General features: G+C 45.1%; 1 protein-coding gene across 1 annotated transcript in view; it reads left to right on the top strand.

Annotated features, from left to right (window-relative positions):
• Positions 1 to 208: 208 nt before the first annotated feature.
• MICU1 (mitochondrial calcium uptake 1) overlaps positions 209 to 6,759 on the top strand; it is a 166,724-nt gene continuing 160,173 nt past the window's right edge. Inside the window, exon 1 of the mRNA XM_056113400.1 lies at positions 209 to 324. The gene's annotated coding sequence lies outside the window, so the exon portion shown is untranslated. The remainder of the gene's footprint in view (positions 325 to 6,759) is intronic.

Here is a 6,759-nt window from a genome sequence, read left to right as displayed (position 1 = left end):
CGGCCCGGCGCACCCGCGCACACGTGCCTCCCACGCCCGAGGAACGCGCCCAGCAGGAGCTCCCGGCAGCCGCGCTCTCCCGCCGGAACTCGCGGGAGAGGGCGGGGGGCGGAGCCCAGACCCACGGCCCCGCCCCGCCCGCGGTCCTCCGAGGCCCGCCCGACGCGGTCCGCCACGATCCCGGCCGGCGCCGCGGCCAGGAGGGTCACGTGAGGTGGGCGGGGCGTTGGCGCTCGTCTCTGTCGTCTCCGCGTCTCGATGGTCGGCGGAGGTGGGCGGCTGGGACGGCGCGAGCGGCTGGCGCGGGCGCGGGCGCCTGGACGGGTGAGTCGGGGGCTGTGCGGGCGCGGAGGGCGACGCGGGCGGGGGCAGCGCCGTGTCCGCTCTCCGTCGTCTCGGCCGCCGCGTCTCCCTGCCCGAGAGAACTTTGTGCCGCGGCGTCCCGGGCGGGGCTCGGCGAGCGGGCGCGGCGGCCCGGGACGCTCCCTGAGGGGACCCTGAGGGGACCCGGCGCTCGCTCGCTCGCTCCCCGCCTCTCCCGACCGCGCTCCCGCGCCCTCGCTCCTCGTCCCCGGACGGCGCCTCGGGAGCGAGCCGGGAACGCCCGAAGAGTTGGGCACGAACTTTCCTTCCGCGGGGTCCCCGGGGTCTGCTGCTTTCCTGGTCTCCTCGGCCTCTTCTCTCAGAAGGCGTCACAGGTGGCGGCCCCCGCGATCGCCGTTTTGTTGCCCCCTCGGGCCGGGGGCGACGGGGTTGACTCCCGCGGGGGACCGGGGAGGACGCGGCTTCCCCGTCCGTAAGTGGGTCGTGGGCGCCGTGGGTGGAGGGAGGCGGCTGCGTGGGAGCGCGGGTCTCTGGCCCAGCACCCCGGGGAGTTCCAGGGTCAGCGTTTGGAATTGTGGGTGGGTGTTTCTCAGGGTGCCCGACCTGCTCTTTCGCAGTTGGGGGTAGTGCTAACAAATTTGGGGGGTATGTTGAGGGGGCAGTGGTTCCCCCCCACACACACCCCGACAGTGCTCAGGGATCACTCCTGACGGGACGTGGGGAAGAGAAGATGGGGCCGTGTTGGGCAGGCACTAACTCACCGGCTCCAGATTTGTAGAACGGGACCAGGCGAGGGTACAAAGCTGCTCTAACCCTGCTTGCTGGGGGCTCGAACGCTGGACCCAGTGATGCTGAGGCCCGGATGCAGGACCAGTGCGTCCTCCCTAAACGCTCTCCTGGTTCCGCCCGCAAACTTTTGTTTTTGTTTTTTGCTTTTATGGGTCACACCCGGCTATGCTCAAGAATTACTCCTGGCTCTCGCTCAGCAATAACTCTTGACGGTGCTGGGGTACCATGTGGGATGCCAGGGATCAAACCAGGATTGGCCGCGTGCAAGGCAAACGCCCGACCCACAGTGCTATTGCTCCGACTTTCCAAATCTTTTTATTTATTTTTTAATTTTTTATTCGTGAAACACCAAGAGGTACGGTTGTAGACTTACACATTTTTGTGCTTGGGTTTCAGTTATACAATGATTGAGTACCCATCCCTCCACCAGTGCCCATTTTCCACCACCACGGATCCCAGTATCCCTCCACACCCCCCCCCATTCCCCTTCCATCCCACCCTGCCTCTGTGGCAGGGCATTTCCTTTTGTTCCCTCTCTCTCTGGGTGTTGTGGTTTGCAGAAGAGGCATTGAGTGGCAATCATGTTTGGTCTATAGTCTATTTTCAGCATGCTTCTCCCATCCTGGGAGGATCCTCCCAACACCCTTTATTTGGTGCTCCCTTCCCTAGCTGAGCTACCTTTTCCCCTAGCGTATGGCTGGCCTCCAAGCCATGGAGTAAACCTCCTGGTACCTATCTCAGCTATTCTTGGGTGTCAGTCTCCTATTTTGTTACTTTATGTTTCACAGATGAATGCAGTTTTTCTATGTCTGTCACTCTCTGACTCATTTCACTTAGCATGATACTTTCCATGTTGTACCACTTGTATGTAAATTTCATGACTTCATCTTTTCTAACAGCTATGTAGTACTCCATTGTGTAGATGTACCAAAGTTTCTTTAACCAGTCATCTCTTGTCGGGCACTCCAAGTTTTTTCCCAGGTTCTAGCTATTGTAAACAGTGCTGCAATGAACAAACAAGTGCAGATGTCACTTTGACTATACTTTTTTTGCCTCTCTGGGATATATTCCCAGGAGTGGTATTGTCCAAAACTTTTTAGAACGCATTTCCACCTGTCTGTGGTTATCCTTTTTTTTTTTTTTCTTAAATTGCTCCTTTAAATCGATGTAACATTACATTGTAACATTGTATTAAGTTTCAGGTGTTGCATTATCTCACCTGGTACTTCTCTGATTGTGTACACCTGATAGGTCTCTGATTGGCTCACCCATTCAAGGGTATCAGTACATACCTGAATAGGTTGAGCATGTCATTGACCTATAAGTATTCTTACTAAGGATTATGAAACAGAAAAGCAAGATTTAGGAGTATATTCTTTGTCTTGGGAGAATGACCAGGAGGAATTTACAAGAGCTAATCAAAATTAAGCAGGAAAGCAGAAACATGTTGTGGGATTTTTGTTATCTATAGAAAATATTTGCTGTATTTGGTAGATCTTTTTACATTCCTAAAGGGTGCTTTTAGGCATCTATATGTATGTAAGAATTAAATAATAGTGTTTGAGCTAGAGCACGTAATGAAGGTGGTCCAAGTTAGATCCCCGGCACTGTTCCCTCATACCCACAGCACCACAAGCTATAGCAGCATCAGTTGTGCAGCCAAGCAGACACTGTGGGGAGACCCTTGCCCTCTCCCCAAACAGCAGCATATAATTTCTCCCACATATAATCTTGCATAAATAATTATAAATGAAAGTTTTAATCAATTCCTTCTGATCTTATGTCATTCAAAACAAGTAAAATCTTCACAGCAAAGAAAAGAAGGGAAAAAGTAAATCAACATATTCAGAAGCACAGGGTTAAAGTAATTGATAATTCTTCATTGTATCACTGAAAAGCAGGCACGAAAGTTTCTAAGTCTGTAACTGTACTTAACGGTGATTCACTAATAAATAAATAAAATAATTGATAACTCTTAAATGTAGTTTGGCCCCTTTACAGTGTTTTACTAGTTGAGCGGTTCTTATAGTGGCTGCAACACTTACTGAATGTTGATTTTTTCCCCATGTATAGTTAATATATCTCTTTTTACAAGAGAAGCAATCTAGGCATGGTAAAGATGTCTCAACTGAGAACGAGCAAGAACATGCCTGGTACACATTAGTCCCTAGTTCTAACCCACATTGTGTGTGTCAAAGTATCCCCTCTTTGCACCTCATTAAAATGAGGTTGATAGTGTGCTGAAGGAAACATATTTGACGGATGGATTATTCCCATTAGGTGCTATACTCATTATTGAGGGGCTCTGCAATGCTAGGTATATAACCAAAAGCCTTACACACACTATCACGTGAATCATACCCCAAACCCCCCCAAAAAGAGTTGATTTTTTTTTTTAGAACGATACTCTCCCTACTTTGGCAAATTGTCATGCTTTAAAGAACTGAATATTGATATCTGAGTTTATCTAAGAAGAACACAGGGCTGTAGCGCTGTAGCACTGTCCTCCCGTTGTTCGTCAGTTTGATCGAGCGGGCCCAGTAACATCTCCATTGTGAGACTTGTTGTTATTGTGTTTGGCATATCGAATACGTCAGGGGTAGCTTGCCAGGCCTTGTGTGGGCGAGATACTCTCGGTAGCTCGCCAGGCTCTCCAAGAGGGATGGAGAAATCGAACCTGGGCCAACCAGGTCGGCTGCATGCAAGGCAAACGCCCTACCCGCTGTGCTATCACTCTAGCCCCCCAAAAAAGTTGATTTTTTTTTTGAATGATACTCTCCCTGCTTGGGCAAATTGGCATTCTTTAAAGAACTGAATATTGATATCTGAGTTTATCTAAGAAGAACATAGGGCTAGTGTTAACACATAAAAATTTTTAGTTTTTGATCCACACCTAGCAGTGCGCAGCCTCGTCCTAGCTCTGTGCTCTGGGTTGCTCCCAGTGGTACTCGGTGGATCGTGCAGTGCTGGGCATTGAATTCAGTCCTCCCATCTGTACAGCATGCCCTTGGCCCTTTGAATTTTTTCTCCAACCCATGAGTGTTTTATATTTCCTTTTATAAATGTAACGTGTTAATTTTTCAAATGGAAACATAGAAAATCACTAAACTTAAATCCTATGACCTTAGAATTCCCATAAGAGAGAAATTACCTTTTCCTACTATTCCAGAAAACTGTCTGGGAATCTCTTTGGTGTGACTTGGGTCTTTGTCTATCTTCAGGGCAGTGTTTGGTTGTTCCCACCAAGGAGTGCGCTTAGAGGGTTAGTGTTTCAAACTATATGAATTAAAGGCAGGCAATTTGAGATGTCATTTCCTAGAGAGGGCTGAGTAATTGCTGAATAAGAAAAAAGTCCTCATTAAAATCGTTATATATATTTTTAATTATAACTTTCCTTTGCCAGTATAAATTGTATTTTATCATTTGTGTTGATTTTCTTTTGCCTGTTTTATTAAATTTTATTGTTTTGCTTGTTTTATTGTTATTGGTGTGAATGGACATGATGAATAAGCTGCAGTTTGTAAATAGCAAATTAAAATATCTTAAGTATTTAAATAAATGTCAAAACGATTAAATGTTTGAGTCTTAATTATTTCATATTTAAAATCCTCTGTAGAAATCACTTTGTGTTGAACATTATATTAAAAATATTGTCATTACATCATTATTATATTAAATCATATAGTATTAAATATTAATTCTGATTTTATATTTTAACGAATTATTCTGATGGTTTATCATATTTTAAGAGAATATATAACTGATATGACTGAAGCACCATTGTTTTTGTTGGCATTTCTCAGCCAGGAGACATGACCATCTGTGGTTCCCCAACGTATTCCAAGAGGGCCACCAGTGAAAATACTGAATCACAGCAGAAGATCAGAGGCCAGTCAGGGAGAGAGGCCACAGTAAGGAAAGATGATGGGGGAAAGAACCAATCAGAAAAGATTGAAAAACTCTGGTTTACTCTGCTGTCTTCTCATTATTTTTTTAAATTAAAAAAAAATAATTGGTGTCTTTCAGTTGCTAACTTTGGTGGCACAGGTTTTAGCTTAGGCAGATCTGTATTCTAAAGCCCATCTCTGTCATTTCTTGATATTGAGCAGTTTATTTAATCTCTGAACCTGAGTTTATTCCATTTGCAAAATAGAAACAAGTCTCACGGGTTGTATGAAGACTAAATTAACAAAAGTATGACAAGTATCTGGGAGGTATGTAGAATCTCATTAAATGCAATTGTTAATAATAACAATAAAAGAATAATGTCTAAGGGGTTTTCTCTAATTTCACAATGTTTAGCTTCTGGGCGTTTTAAATACAGTCCAGGGAATTAACTAGATTGTTTTTCATTCAATTTGTCTGGAGTATAGCAGGTTTTTAAATTTTGCATGTGCAGCAGTCAACTAGAAAACTGTTTAAACTACATAATTACTGGTGGAGTTTCAAGTATTTAAACATCACCTAAATTAAGTATGATAAATAACTGTTAAATGGGAGAATGTACTAAAAGCTAAGTTTTATACAAGCTCAGAGTTTTAGTGAAGTTTAATATTAAATGGAAGATAGCTTGTTCCCTCATTATACAAGGAGACATTGGCATTGAGTAATTCAGATGAGAGTTCATGATGACTTTTGGATAAAAGAAGTGGTTAAAAACATTTGATTTTATTCAATCTTTTAAATTTTTTTATTGAATCACAGTGTGATAATACAGTTACAAAGTTGTAAATGATTGGGTTTCAGTATGTTTCAACACCTGTCCCTTCACCAGTATACATTTCTCACCAACAGTGTCCTTCGTCTGCTTCTACTTCTCCTCCTCTCTCTCCCTTTCCCTTTTTGGGCATCATGGTGTGCAATACAGATAACGAAAGGTTGTCATATATATCACTTTACCTAATTTCAACACCCAGTTTCTGTTTAAAAAGACCATTTCAATCTATTATTGTCACACTGATCCCTTTTCTAGCTGCCTTTCATCCCCCAGATATTCTTGTGGCAAGCTTCCAACCATTGACCAATCCTCCTGGCCCCTGTTTCCCCTGGCCTTGGATATTAGTCTTATACAAAATACATTTTTATATCCCACAAGTGAATACAGTAATTCTGTATCTGTCCCTCTCCTCCTCCTGACTCATTTCACTCAGCATGATACTCTCCTTGTCCATCCATTTACAAGCAAATTTCATGACTTCATTTTTCCTACCCGCTGGAGTGACAGCACAGCGGGTAGGGCGTCTGCCTTGCACGCAGCCAACATGGCCGACCCGAGTTCGATTCCTCCGCCCCTCTCGGAGAGCCCGGCAAGCTACCGAGAGTATTCGATATGCCAGACACAGTAACAACAAAGTCTCCAATGGAGACGTTACTGGGCCCGCTCGAGCAAATCGACGATCAACAGGAGGGCCTTTACCTTACCTTACCTTACCATTTTTCCTAATAGCTGCATAATATTCCATTGTGTAGGCATACCATAGTTTCTTTATCCAGTCATCTGTTCTCAGCACTTGGGTGGCTTCCAGAGTCTAGCTATTATGAATAGATCTGCAATGAACACAGAAATGCAGAGGACATTTCTGGTGTGTTTTTGAGCCCCCTAGAGTATATTCCCAGAAATGGTATTGCTGGGTTGTATGGAAGCTC

Source organism: Sorex fumeus, unplaced genomic scaffold (genome assembly GCF_029834395.1).
Source record: "Sorex fumeus unplaced genomic scaffold, SorFum_2.1 ptg000020l, whole genome shotgun sequence".
Classification (NCBI taxonomy): domain Eukaryota; kingdom Metazoa; phylum Chordata; class Mammalia; order Eulipotyphla; family Soricidae; genus Sorex; species Sorex fumeus.
Note: the sequence above shows the minus strand (reverse complement) of the source record. Positions and strands in the feature narration are given on the sequence as shown.